The sequence below is a fragment of the Acipenser ruthenus genome, chromosome 4 (genome assembly GCF_902713425.1).
Source record: "Acipenser ruthenus chromosome 4, fAciRut3.2 maternal haplotype, whole genome shotgun sequence".
In the NCBI taxonomy this organism is placed as follows: domain Eukaryota; kingdom Metazoa; phylum Chordata; class Actinopteri; order Acipenseriformes; family Acipenseridae; genus Acipenser; species Acipenser ruthenus.
In genome coordinates this window covers 26,254,862-26,270,268 of record NC_081192.1, presented here as the reverse complement: position 1 = coordinate 26,270,268, position 15,407 = coordinate 26,254,862, and the positions used below count along the sequence as shown (strand labels likewise).

The window sequence follows — 15,407 nt, the reverse complement described above, 5'->3', positions numbered from 1 at the left end:
ACGAACACAATTCACTACAACTACCACAAGTCTTAAAATAGTCATTGGTTTTGTTTACCTAGATTGGTGCATGAATGGCCCGGAAGATATATAAAATGTGAAGCGCGGCTGAATAAAAAAAAGTTTCCGGTTTCTAATTTTACAGCGAAAAAGGTATGCGTCATGCATATGAGATGTTCTGTCTGTGTCTTCTAATTGGTTTGTTTATAAAAAACATATAAAAGAAGTATCTGCATACACGCAAAAAGACTTTGGAACTAAAACTTAATGCTTAAAACGTAATGTGTATGGCCTGGTCTGGATTTGTTTTTATTTTATGTTTGGGCTGGTGATTAAGAAATAAGTCTTTTTTTGTGGCCGACCCCAGAGAACGTGTGCGCGTTTTACACTTCAGTATCAGACATTTGCATCGGGGCCTGGTGTTCATGTTATGATAAGTAACTGTTTTACTTGTAAATAACCAAAGCACACACAAGTACTGCGTCTCTTTTTTTTAGGTTTCAACAATTAGTAATTTGGAGATGCTGCAGACACAGTCACAGAAAGCCAATTGAAATGTGGCATAATGCTACTGCATAATACACTAGTTTGAAATAATTCTCCGACAATGAATGCTTTGTTGGAAGCTCGAGTATTTTTCCACTAATAGATCAGGTTCCAAGGATGAAAATCAACCGGTCTTCATTTGTGTATAGCGGGGGGTTCTATTTCGAAAGGTTTCAATTCAGCAACCCTGAAAGAAGCCAGTTTTTTCATTACTGTTCTTGATCAAGCTACCATGAATGTTGCTTTTAAAGTCTGAAAAGCCACAGATGCAATACATACCACAATTGAGGGACACTCTTAAACACTGTTCAGTTTTACCAGTTTGGTCAAGTGTGTCTTTTAAAGTTAACTGCAACTTTGATACACACCGTCTTCTACGCTGATGTGGCCTTAAGATTGGAGAAGGGAACTGTGTTGATTAAAAGTGCTGGGGTGAATATGTCTGCCGGGAGTTATAGTGGACTGCATACTGGTAAATATCGATGTATTCAGGGCTGGCAAATGTTACTTGTGGTGTATCGATAAATGCTGTGACTTAAACAGCCGATGTAGAGGACTGAACCTTGGTACTGCCATAGAACAAGCCATGGGAACACAATGATGCAAAAAAATGCCGATATGAGTAATTAAGTATGGGTGTTTACACTAACAAGTGATATTATGCTAAATTAATGTTTTTTGTACTTTTTTGGCTTAATCAGAAACTTAAAATATGAAAAGCAGAAAAGGAGAGAGGACATTTATTCTTAACAATGAAAAACATAACTGACAGCCTGGATTTGATGTTGTATTACCGTTATGTGCCGCTAGAGGCAGGCTTGGTGGGGTTTTTAGTCACCGTTGTACTACTACTAGCGAAGTCCCGTGACTTAAAAAACTGCACTGAACTTTGAGTGTGTGAAGTATAGACGTTGTCATCTAATCAGCGTTTCAAAGAACGTTAATTGGCATGGATGTAGTCGATATTTTTTTTTTCTAGGGAAACATAAATGCTCTGTGACGTAACTACTACTTCAAAACAACGAATCGTAGTGGTCTGGTTTACATAGTACATTCGTTGGCATTGTCCCGACACGTCATTGTAACAATTCTCTAAGCAAGCAGAGGAAGAGAAGGAGAAGGAGAAGGAGAAGGACGCTTTTAAAAGTTTCGCGAAGCGGGTAAGTGTAACAGCTTGACTATTTTGACGCTAATCTTTTGTGATATTTATGCTATTAATCGAACGTATGCTTTCAGTCAAACTTTATTTAACAAGTGTATGGATTGCAATTTAAACTTCAAGGTTGTTTTTTTTAAATATATATATATACATACTTTTACTTTTTCAGTCAATCAAAAACGTGTTTGTGTAAAAACAAGCAGGCTAGCGCATTACAAATACAATTATAAACAGCTGGTGCTTTTTTCACATCAATAATTTGCTGTCATTTTGCAGTAAAGCATAGTATCTAGTAATATTCTGTCTATTAGTAATTCGTATTTGGGTACTATACAGTAACTTATAGTTAATGTTTTGTTGTAGCCTAACTGGTAAGTACAACACGCGTGGACCAAATTAATTCACATACAATACTGTGCCGCCGGTACTATACTGTATTTTTCAAATTAGAGTCGGTTTAAATTGTGCATTAAGGTTATACGTGTAGCCCATTAAAGTAACTAAGAGTCGCTTAACTGTTTTTTATTTTTTATTTTAGAAAAAGTAAAAACTAAAGAAAACAGTTTTACAAAATGTGTAGATCTAGATACTTTAATTGGCATTGAGTAGCCTGGATTATAAAGACTGGGTACATCTTAATTTATGGTTACCTTTAGTTAAAATAAAATTAATCACCGAAAACGGATTCAGACTTTATCATGATTTAGCGTGATGGAATATTTAGCAGAATAAAGATTTGGGCTAGTTGCACTGGGAGATACAGGTTTATCCTGCTTTACTAACGACATTAAATTATTTGAATATTGGATCAAATGAGCATCGGTGTATGCGGAATTGAAATAGTAAGATTTACTCACTTTACAGAATCCTGTCATCTACAGTATATTTACAGAATATAACGTACAGTTTTTGAGTTGATTAATTACAGGACATAATGAGAAATCAGAACTTCAAATAAGAGACCATGTGTTCAGCTCTGAAGTGCTACACCTGCCAGTGCTCCATGTTCTACCACACTTTAAAACTGCGGTCTCCTTAATCAGAATGTATTGGGCACGTTGCTATACAGTTGTATCTCTCCCATCAGTTATCAGTAGCGTGCAGCTTTATTTTTATTAGCAGTGAAACATTTCAGTACAGTAGCCATCTCTATCCAAAACAGATAACATATGTAACAACAATTAGATATGAATGTCTTTAAACAAGTTGAAATATTCAAATGCTTGCTTAATGTACATCCATCTATTTTAAACGGGGCTATGTGTTTCAGGGTTCTTACACCCATGTATTTGTTTAGTTTACAGCCTGGACTCATACCAAAGGAGAAAAAAACAAAACAAAACATACAGTACTGAGACTCATTAATCCCCTGATTTAATATAATGGTTCCCTTACTGCAAATATTGTTGAAAAAAAGAAATTTTTGTCTGCAATGTTTAATGCATTTTTCTGGAGAAATAACTATTGTCCAGCTGGTTCTCATCGACATTCCACAAATTCTTAAGTTAAATTACAATGAATACTGTATAATGAAAAAAAAAAAGCCTATGCATAACATAGATTTTGTTATACTAAACCCTGTGAATTAGATTGTTGTTCCAATTAGTAGATATGCAATTCCAATATGCATTAGTTATAACAGTTCTCTAAAATATGTGTACTCAAGATGATCGCATTCTTCAGTACATTAAACTAGAATGTAATCACGCTTGTTCATGCTTGTCTGTGGCATGCTGTTTTTGAAAGGAAGATCTAGGATTCCCCTGTGTAAGAAAAGCTGGTTGTTAACATTAAAATCAGATACAAGTCTGGCATCAAACATTTCTGCGTAGAGTACAGGAGATTATTAAGAAACAACAGGGACAGTTTCTCTTTGATTTTGTAGTAAAGATAATAAATGAAGCTGCTATCCTTTGTAAACATGAACAACTAGAAAAATCTACATGGATGATATATTAAAATGGCAGTGAATCTTTTAACCCAAGTCCTGTCCAGGGGGTAAAAACACATGGCTTGTCATTCATGTGACAGAATAATCTGTTATGTCAGTGGACATGTGAAATGCTTTATCTGTTTCTACTGTAGTACTAGTCAGTTTTAGTAAGTTCTGATAGGCTTTGGAAGAGGGCTGATATTGTAGAAAGTGCATTTAGAAAAGACTGTCCTGCACATTTTAAAACAAGACCCCACAGTGAACTGTTTCTCAATGAACAGCTACTGTGTCTCAAACGCACAATGGAAACATCCTCCACAAGGATGATGGCCTTCACCTCTCTTGGACCGAGTTAAAATCGCTGATGTGTAAAACACAAGTTAATCTCTGGGTAATAAAAGTGAGGGTCAAATTTCTGTGGCACAGTGGTGAAATAGTTAATGTCTTGCTCAATGTTAAGCTGCTTTTAAAAGCTGAATGCTACTGTGGATTGAAACACAGAGTAGGCTGATGAAAAGGTTTCTGAGAAGTTAGATAAAAGTATAAACCAAAGGTTTGAAAATGACAACAGGGTTAGAAGAATTTATTTTAGATGATTGTAGTCATATCACAAGGAATGTTACTGTACCACTCCTCATACAGTATTATTGTGATTCATAAAATCTCCACTTTGGAGAAATGCCAAACAACATTAGACCTGATGTTCAAATCTATACCAAGTTCTGACTCGCAGTCAGCAGACAGTGCACTAGTGTTACAATAGTAGTTTTTTTTTTTTGTTTGTTTTTTTTTTACTATCATTTATCATTTAAGTCTGTTTTCCATGTAGGATTTCTGGATTGTTAGTTGGGAATTCAGCTAAGTTGTACAACAACACTGGTGTTATTTATAAGTACAGGATTCAAGTGGGCTCTGTTTACAGAAGCATGCAGAGTTGTAGTTACAGAATCTCACTTCACCTTGCGCAAGAATGAAATACAACTTTGTGATATACGGTACTTTAAACATATTGTACAGTAGTTAATTTTTTTTAATAGATATTGAGGACAAGCTGCTCTTTCTTTTACCACACTGAGAAATGTTCTATTGTACAGTATATTGGCACAGGATATTTGTGAGTTAATATTAATCATGTTTGACAAATGTTTTCTGTTCTGGAATGAGAGATTTGTTTCTTGACATTTACATGGTGAAAGTGGCAGGCACTGTAATGACTAGCGCTGGAGAAAGAATACTCCGCTGTGATTGGCTTGTGTCACAAAAAAAGATTGTTGATATCCCAGTTTTCAATCGGTCATTACTACTTGTGTTTTTAGATAAACCATTAAGAAGAATAAGATGTATTAATTACAGTTTATATCCTATAGTACCAGTATTTACTCGATTATTTACAATACTAGATTCTGGGTAAATACTGTATAGAGATTTGTATACATAACTGGAAAACCTCTTAGTTAATTGTTATGAAACTTGGTCAGATTGTGGGGATATATGGATATGTCTCTCTGTCTGTATCCATCTGTGCAGTACTGTATGTCCCTCTTTGTACGTTTCTTGAAGACAAATAGGTTACAGAATTAGTCATTTTATTCTTTTCCGTGATGCTACTGCACATACTGTTGATGTTTCATATTATGTCATGGTCATCAACTTTTTCATCATGCTGATAGCTCTAATTTTGAATTATGTTACTGACACACAGAACTTGTTTTTTTTATTTAGAACTGTATGCCATTCTTTTTGCCTTGATCTTTTAGCTACAGTAACTATTATGATCCCCATATGTATGCAGAGAATCGCGAATGTAGCCTGCACATATAAAGCCACCCATCCAATTGTGATGAAACTTGCTGTGGAACTTCTTTTGCAAGTGATTGAGTGTTTGGAATCAAGTGGTAGGCCTATATGGAGGGTGTCTGCATGTGTCTGACTGCTTCCATTGACTGCTGTTGAGCAAGTTGAATTTGTTTCTGTAGAATTCATATTGTTTATTGTTGGCAAGTTGTTCCGTTTAATTTTTGCCATTTATTTTTAAAGTGGAACTCATGAAACCAGGGAATACCCTGCTGCAGGTAACAGCAGTGGGTGGTTCTTAAGACAGTGGCCAGAAAGCTTAAAGACAAAGGTAGCATGTGTATTGGAATCTAAGTCTGCTTTGGTGAGTCTAATGTTAATCTATAGGTGGGGTTCAGGGGGCGGAGCTAGGCACCAACAACCTATCATCTGCTGTCATCAATTAAATCCACCTTATTTAAACATTAGTCACCTCTACCTCGCTGTCTTGTGTTTTCGTTTTTGGCTTAAACCTAAGCGATTTCAAGACCCATCTACTTTTGCGTACCTCAATAATGGAGTACTTACAGCAGTTGTCATCGGATTCAGAGGATTCCCAGGATTTTCTGTCATTAACAGATCATTCTCCTTCAGCTTCAATCCAGGGTCCATCCAGTCTCTGTTTTTTCTCCCCTTCTGGTATTTCAGTTACATCTGATCAGGCTCCTGATCAGGCTCTCAACCAGGTTCCAGTTCAAATGTTGCCTACCGTTCCTGCCACCCAAACATCGAATCTGCGGCGATCCAGGCGTCTTCGGCCTCAGGACGCCCCTCCGGATCGATTGTTTTGGAAGGACTGGCCCATGAATAAATTGATAAAAACCCTCCTTAAAAACGGTAATGCGATTCCGGCAGGGAGTGATAGAGAGTCTCTTTTCATTCTCTATTGCAATTCAGTCTCAGCAGAACCAGTCTTTCCTCCGAAAAAACATAATCAGCCGCGCCCAGCCATTCAGCATCCTAAAACAGACAGCAGGCAGTCTATTCCGGATCTAACCACCCCCACAACTAGCACCGCTAACCAGCAGCCAGCCATTGAAATCCAACATTCGCAAATATTCAACGAGATGAAATCATTTATGCAGCCTTTTTCCGATACTCTATCTTCGGTCAGTTCTCAACTGTCGGATCTAGAAAAAAGGGTGTCTATTATGGAACAGGGAAATCAATCTACAGCGCAGTCATTAATTTCAGCATCAAATACTGCAGCGCCGCCTACAGCTTCTTCCGGTCCAGTCCTAAATTTAGCCAGCGAAGCAGATTCTTCAATTTACAACCTTGCTACCGCATCTACATACGGATCCTCCTCTCCATCGGCAGCTAGACGTCACACTATATCTCCACAAATCAGACGTATCATTCTCGAAGATTTCCAAATTCCACAGTTTGCTGCCCTCAGCTCTGCAATATCCAGCAGCAACGCCTCAGTTCAATCAGCTGATTTTCAACTAAATCCAACTATTAATAAACTTCTTAATTCAGCTCAAGATTACATGGCATCAGCACTTGCCCCATCTACCAGATCCTCGTACTCTACAGGTTGGGCATGTTATGTAACTTTCTGTTTACAAAGCAGGATTAATCCTACTCCATTCAACCAGGACTGGATCATGGCGTTCATAGTGCATGCAAAGGACTCTCTACATCTGGCACCAGCTACAATCAGACTATATTTGTCAGGAATTCAGCATCAATTTCGCTTGATGTCCATCAATTCCCCAACTCTATTATCAATTCCAGCGGTTCGTCTCCTTTTATGAGGAATTTCCAAGTGCTCTCCGGCTCCTTCTTCTGCTCGCCTGCCTATTTCTATAGACATTCTCAGTAAATTGATTTCAATTCTCCGCCATGGCTGTTTTTCTCCATTTGATGATTTAACTATGGAAGTCATGTGTCTATCTGCATTTTTTGGATTTTTGACATGTTCTGAATATACAGTTCCTTCTATTGCCAGCTTTCCTACCCTAGGTATCCGCTGCAGTGACCTCAAGCTCATCCCAGATTCTCATTTCATCTTATTTCTTCGCATTTCAAAAACAGATCAACTGCGGCAAGGACAATGTATTCAGCTTTCTAAGATCAACTCTCCTCTGTGTCCCTTCACTTCCATGTTGAAGTACATTGCAGAACGCAAAGCCATTTCATCCTCCGACCCTTTGTTTATCAATTCAAGCCGGTCCATTGTATCAAGGCATTGGTTTTCAACACACCTTTCCACTGTGGTATCCAGAGCAGGTCTTCCTTCGCAATTCTACACTCCTCATTCATTTACAATAGGGGCAGCTACTTCAGCCGCAAAAGCCAACATTAACCAGCATTTAATTAAAAATATGGGGCGCTGGACTTCATCAGCAGTTGAAACTTATATTCGTTCTTCATCCTCTGAAATATCCTCCGCACATCAGTCCATTGCTAGTATGTCCGGAGTGGGGACGACCTTTCTGCCTGAGCCACCAAAGATTTCCCCCTAAGAAATAAAATTAAAGAAAGGGTTTTTTTTTCTTTCCACTGTGCAGAGGGTCTTCACATAGTCATTAGGGTACAGTCTACTAACCCCTTTGTCATGTTAAGTGTTTGTTTTCTTTCGTCTAAATGTTTTCTTTTTTATGCATTGGCGGTTCTCTCTTGGTTGCGTCAGCGGGGAGCCGGGGGTCCATCTTTTGGGGGGTTAGTGATTCCACTTTCTCCAACCCTTTGTTAACCCTTTGCAGTCCATTTATTAATCGCGTGTCAGGCACGCCAGGTCTAATTAATTTTCACACGCGCAGTTAATTTTATACGCGCTGTTTAAAAGTATTTTTTTTCACAGTCAAACGGGTTTAAATGGCCCTGCATATCAACAAAGCACTCACTAGGCATCTCCAGCCCCGCCCCACCCTTTCGTTTGCTATAGCGATCAACTATGTAAGAAATAAATAATAATAATAATAATAATAATAGTCGTACATACCGATCGATCATCTCCGGATCACTCGTTTTATCACCAAACTCCTCAATAATGCGATCCAAGTCATTATTTTATTACTATAACATCTGAAAAAAGCTCTGCAAATGTCCATGATAGTCTCTGTGCGCTGACGCACTCAGCCAGCTTGTTTACTATGAACGCCCCGTTATCTGATACCTGATACCATGTATGACTATTCATGAGATACGCCTTTTTTTTTTTTTTTCCCCGATTTGTCTCGGCTCCTGTCGCTCCCACTCGGCAATTGAATGGTTTTCTCGGCTTTTTCCGGAGAAAAAACGACTAAACACCCGTTTATTGCGTTGCTATAATGATGTCGGACCCAGTCCGACAAAGGACCTGTGAGGAATAATTGCAATGTCGGACCCAGTCCGACAATGGACCGCAAAGGGTTAAGCTCCGCTTCATTTACCTCATAGAGGAGGGTTCTCCATGAGTCGGAGGGGACCCCCGGCCAAACCCTTCCATCTGCATGTATGTTTCTTTTGGGATTCTTCTTTCAGGTCTGATGCCTCTATGTGAGGGTCCCCAAGCGGTGGCATCCCTCGTGTTTGTCGGGTCTCCTCAAAGACAGTGGCCCCTCTCCTGTTTGTCGGGTCTCCTCAGCGACGGAACCCCCCTTCTATTATGTTGGGCTTCAAAGAGGTGGAACACCACGCATTATATGTTTTAACAAATACTAATTTTATGTTTTCTTTCCGGTTCGCGAGCCTCTTCGTATGTCAGGTAACCTCAGAGACGGTGCCCCTCTTGGTATGTCGGGTCATCTCAAAGACGGTGACCCACCTCCTGTTTGTCGGGTCTCCTCAGCGACGGAACCCCCCTACTGTATATGTTGGGTCAGGAAGAGCCGGAACCTCTTTTGTGTTATCAATACTAATTCATGTTTTCTTTCCGGTTCACAAGCCTCTTCGTATGTCGGGTAACCTCAGAGACGGTGCCCCTCTCGTATGTCGGGTCACCTCAAAGACGGTGGCCCCCCTCCTGTTTATCGTGTCTATCGATCAAGTAAATGTTGGGCCTTGAAGAGGCGGAGCCCCTCTCTCCATGTGTATATGTTTACTAACTCTGTCAATAAACACTATCAGGTGGCATAGCTCCGCCCCGTGAACTTCCAGATGCATGATTTCCATTACATGAGAGTAGGTGTTAAAACTTCACGCTGTTGGACTCAGCTCTCGCCAAGATAAGCACCAACTAAGACGTAGCTTATTTTACTGTAAACTAATGTGATCCATATACGCTTCCTTCCATCTGATGGTGTAGAAATCCATCCGTCTGGATTGAGCCTTAAGAGGGCTCGACGATGATTCTAGTGTCCCAGAATCACCCCTTCTGTCCCCCACTCAGCTAATTCCAGCTTACTTACCTTCCTTTACATCAACGTTTTTTTTTTATTTCTACTGTCTTTGAGATCCCCAACCAGAATCTTTTCGTCTCAACCAGAGCAGTTGCTGCCCCTCTCTGCTGGGTCAAATAAGATCTTCACTATGCATCACAACTCTTGACCACTGAATCCGATGTCGCTGAGAAACCAGGTTGTGGAGTGTGCCACAAATCCTCAACAACTCATCTCCACTCTGTAAACCTGGACTCTCCATCCTCGCTGTTCTGCTTCAGCAGGTAGTTGAGCATACTGAAGTTTCTTCCTTTTGTACGCCTCATCAACAGCATCCTCCCATGGCACTGTTAACTCTACCAGGTGAACAAGGCATGCTGATCCAGACCACAAGACAGTATCAGGTCGAAGGTTAGTAGTGGTAATCTCAGTTGGGAAAATAAGCCGTTGTCCAGCCTCTGCTAGCATTTTCAAGTCTCTAGCAGCTTCCAGTTGTCCTAGACAAGTTTTAGTTTTGATACATTTTCTTGGCGGTTGCTTCCCTGGATGGAGGAATTGAAGAATGGCATAAACACTCGCCCAGAAATCATTATTTTAATAAAGGTATACATTTCTCCTTTTTAAATTTAACTAGTTGAAGTATAGAGGATGTGATGACAACTGAAAGTGGACTGCATAGTTTTCTCAGCATATGAAAAGCAGATTCTGCTGCAGTGGCACTGTTGAGGTGTAGTTTCAGGCAATTCTCAATTGTGTTTAAAGGGGAGAAACATGAACAACATATCAGTTTGAAATCACAAATACAATATCCGAACTAGATGATTTACTTAAGCCCCTTTCACACACAAATGCCGCTACTGAGCCGTCTCGGAGATGTTAAAAAAATCGTTTAAAATACCCATTCACACAGCATGAAATTGCGCAATCTATGCCTGTATAATACCATCATAACCCTTTCACACAGCCAAAGGGATCATGTGAGTACAACTTTAAAAACTCGCAAGGTGGTTTAGAGACAGCATAAAATATGACAGCTCTGTGATGGTACTATAGGCAATTCACACAGACCAAAATGCAGCATTAGTGCTGGTTCTGAGTCATCATAACTCATCAGTGTGAAAGGGGGATTATTTATATTTACCCTATTACAGGATGTCATTGTTACAAGATTTTACATTTTTGCACTCTTTCTTAATTTTAAATCTAATTTCACTGACGATGGAAGACATTTGGATGATGTACTGTAGCTTTAAAATGCACTTGTTTGTTTTTTTTGACTGACCCTTACATTATATTTCATAGACCCAGCCAGGCTGTTGTCAGTAATGCAACCATTAGCATTGTGTTCTACTATAGGGTTTGCAATCTGAATTGGGTTAAATTATTAATTCAGTGTAGGCTTGTGGTTTTATCACTTGCCTGCAAGTGCTGGTGAACATCATGCAATTATTGTTTTACATTTTTTAATGTGTACTGTAAGACTACCCTAAAGAGAAGCAATGATATGCATTGCTCTTTTTCAAGCTGCTACTACTACGACTACTACTACTACTACTAAATAATAAGAAGAATAGAATGGTACATTTACATTTGAAAATGTCCTTTCTAAATTGTGTGTTCTCCTGTCAGCCTTGTGTGCTTTTTTATTTATTTATTTTTTTCTGAAAAAGAGAAGCTGTTTTATTCTGAGGAACTGGAAGGCAGAGGTTGTGTTCACAGGGTAAATGAGGAGGGATACAATTCCCCAATGATTCCCAGAAGGTTTTAGCTAATTGCACGGGGTCTGCTAAGTGTGGCCATTCTGATTGTGCGTTGATGCAGTTCATTCCCCTTTAGCAGTGCACAAGGATCCTCTATTGCAGGTCGCGTTGTGCCTCAGCCTGGGTGAAACTGCTTCAGAAATGCTCTGTGGTAAGTTTATCTTTTGTATTAGGATTGTTTTGCTTTACCTACAGCAGCATATGTTACCCAACAATGTCGATACGATTTTTATTATGATCCATTACGACTGTTCTGAAATAGCATTGCTAGATTTCACTGCAAGAAGAAATTATGCTGATAATTACAGAGAGTAACATAATCGGGGATGGTGAATTTACTGTAGGTCTTGGTGATTTACATTTGAACAATACTGATACTGTAGTACTAATTAAACATCCCTGTAAGAGGTGCTTATACTGTATGAGTTTGCAAACCTGCCATTGCACCCACAGTATGTATTTTTTATTTTTTTTGGGCAAAGCTGCTGCTGCCACAGTGTCAAAGCCTGGTACTGTATCCCAGAAACTTAATATTTCATATTTGCAGGGTTGTATGAGCATGTCATGCTAAATGTGTTGCTGACCGTGACCTCTGAATTAATATGGCTGCCATATTGAGGCCATGTGACTTTTGAAGTTTACGTCTGCATAGTTGACAGTTATTTGAGTTATTGTATTAATGTTTCTTACACAGCTGTATTCTTTGATTTTCTTACTGAAGTTCAATTAATAGTGTCTAGTAAAAAGTAACCCTTTCACTGGAGTGTTGCTTTAATGTCGTAATGTAGAACACATGCTTTGACACAGTAGGATCTTTACAGCTGATCTACAGTTCTATTCTATGATGCTCTCAAAGTCCCATTAACATTTTTCACTGCCACTTTGGAGTTATACTCTGGGTATACTGTATCAGTGGTACACCATATTACTACGTACTACTAGACGTCGGATTCAGTGGCCAAGAGTTGCGTCGCACAGTGAAGAACTTATCTGAAGCAGCAGAGAGGAGCAGCAACTGGCTGTGGTTGAGAAGGAAAGATTCTGGCTGGGGATCTCAAGCACAATAGAAAGAAAGAAACGCTGATGTACAGGTAAGTAAGCTGGGCTGAGTTGAGTGGGGGACGGAGGGGGGTGATGCTGGGACGCCAGAATCACCGTCGAGCCCTCTTGAGGTGTCGTGGGCAAGTCGACGAAACACTGAGGATGGAAGGTGCCCACTTGAAGACCCCAGAGATGTACCCTACTTAGCTCAATCCAGACGGTTGTCATGCTGATGCGCTGGGGAGGCCGCACTGTGGTTGATCCCCGGAGCCAGCATCGCAGCCGTTGTGTGTGCTGATGCGCCAGGGAGGCAAAATAAGCTGATCCCTGGAGCCAGCATTACACTTCAGCCATTAACACCAGACAAAAGGATATCTACATCATCATATGGAAGGAAACGTAAATGGATGGAGACACATATGGATCACATTAGTTTACTGTAAAGCTACGTCTTAGTTGGTGCTTATCTTGGCGAGAGCCAAGCTCAAATCAGCATGAAGTTTTAACATCTACTCTCGTGTAATGGAAATCTACCAGCATACACGTGGAAACATGCTTTTAAAAAATTGTTGGGGACAACTTTTTCAAGCAGCATGAGATCATTCCTGCTGCACATTCCAAAAATGGTGCTGCACTTATAAATGCACTAAGACTCATGCTCTTAGTGTCTCCTGATTGGATAAAGGCAAAATGTTTCTCAAAGTACAACCCTGGTCTACTCAGGGAAACATTTTCTCTTTTCTGGAAACACAGAGACATCCAATAGACACACAGAAACATTTTGTCTGGAAGCATGCTTCCTCGTATATGTATATGTTGGGCTTTAGATTATGTATGCTGCTGGAGGTGCTTTGTTTTTTGTTCTCAAAAGCTCCCATATCTAGTTTTGTAGGTTCCTTTATCTAGGCTCACATCATACTTGTTTCATATAGCATACTTGTATACTTATGACATGGTGACATGAGTTTTGATATCGTTTACTTTCGGTACGCGACGTGATTTATCAATGGTTTACATGCTCTGATGATCAATTAACTGAAAACAACAAGAATAAACCCCTTATTAACAACACATACTGTATCAGCAATTTGTTAACACTCCCTACAGTATTGGAGTTCTCTTAATGCATGCTTTTAAAAGGAACCTGTTGTGATAGATATTGACTTTGGGTGAAACGTCCAGATTGTACTTGTTAAGTGCTACAGTAATCTACTTGTGTACAGCCTTGGGAAAGCCCAGGCTTTATCCATTTTTTTTAATTTAATTTTTAATTGTTTTGTGACTGGCTTGTCAGCAACATCTTTTACCATAAGTTCCTGGTTTCAGACTCTGGGGATGTAGTGTGTGGAGAAACCTATCTGTATGGTACACTTTCATTGTATACAGCTATGGCCAAAAGTTTTGAATCACCTTATGGAATTAACTAAGTTTGCTTCATAAAGTTGATTGAAACCTAGTAATACTGTGACGTTAAAATATTGAATTACATACCACTTTCTAGTTTTCCTACTTAACGAAAAACTGACAAATTGAAAAATGTGACTTTGAAATTTAACATGAAATACTGTACTAATATGGCTTCTGGTATACTTTTGCAATATCATTTTATAGTTTCTTTGATTACTTGATATTAAATAAAATATCTAAATTATTTTGATCCTAAAATTCTAGGTGTTTAAAAACTTTTGGCCATAGCAGTACAACAGGTCATGGTGATGTACTTATTTGTGATACTGGTGGAATTATCTTCATCATTTACTTTAGAGTGGCATGTGCTTTGCACAGTGGTGAATAATGTGCCTGCTTCATGTGGAATGAAAACTAGGTTAGGTGTAGAACAGAATGTGCCACAGGGTTTTAAAAGGTTGATTGGATAGTTCCTTCATTGATTACAAATTCTACTAATGGATTTCATTCTGAGTAACACACAAGTAATAGAATATTCACAGTGCAGCCATAAAGTATACATTCATGCTAAATGTAGATGGAGCTTTTGCTGAATGCATCTACTGTATCTATATCCAGTATTGCTATTACCTGATTTTAAGTTTCCATTAAACATGTAATTTTTATATTTATACTGTAGTAGAGCATTTAGTCAATCTGTTGATAGCGCTTAAATGATAATACAGAATGGTCTCCTGAACAGTTGATGAATGAAACTTGGCAGTAGACCATGACAAAGAGGATACTGTTCACAACTTGTGTCATGGGATGTGCAGCTGAGAGCTGAAACATTAAGCACCTACTCAGTAGGCCTACATCCTGGAACAACCATCCATACCATTTCTCTGCCTTTGTTGACTACATCCTGGAACAACCATCCATACCATTTCTCTGTCATTGTCGACTACATCCTGGAACAACCATCCATACCATTTCTCTGTCATTGTCGACTACATCCTGGAACAACCATCCATACCATTTCTCTGTCATTGTCGACTACATCCTGGAACAACCATCCATACCATTTCTCTGTCATTGTCGACTACATCCTGGAACAACCATCCATACCATTTCTCTCTCATTGTTGACTTTTGCGTAACCAAACAGGTTTTCTACAATAGCTCTTTCATAACATTTTCCCTGGCATATCTGTTTACTGGTCAAGTCACTTTTTTTTTTTTTTTAATTTGTAAAGCTGTATACTGTTGCTACATCCAAATCAATACAATTATGTAGGGCGGTTAGGTATTTAAAAAAAAAAATCTGGCAATTATTTAAATTAAGTAAAACAATTTATGGTGCATCTTTATTGCTTACTCGGCACACAACTTTATTGTGTGATTCTATGGGTAATCATGGGTATTGCTTAATAAAAACTTTTA

At 39.0% G+C, this 15,407-nt stretch overlaps 1 protein-coding gene across 4 annotated transcripts in view; it reads left to right on the top strand.

Moving 5' to 3' along the window:
- The first annotated feature begins 46 nt into the window (after positions 1–46).
- The window catches only part of sgk3 (serum/glucocorticoid regulated kinase family member 3), a 33,528-nt gene continuing 18,167 nt past the window's right edge, over positions 47–15,407 (top strand). The window contains exons 1-2 of one of the 4 annotated variants that reach the window (XM_034000060.3): positions 47–153; positions 1,526–1,706. The gene's annotated coding sequence lies outside the window, so the exon portion shown is untranslated. Of the gene's footprint in view, positions 154–181; positions 1,707–11,670; positions 11,690–15,407 lie in introns of those variants that run through there. The other 3 variants (XM_034920557.2, XM_034000061.3, XM_059022248.1) reach the window with 3 other exon arrangements.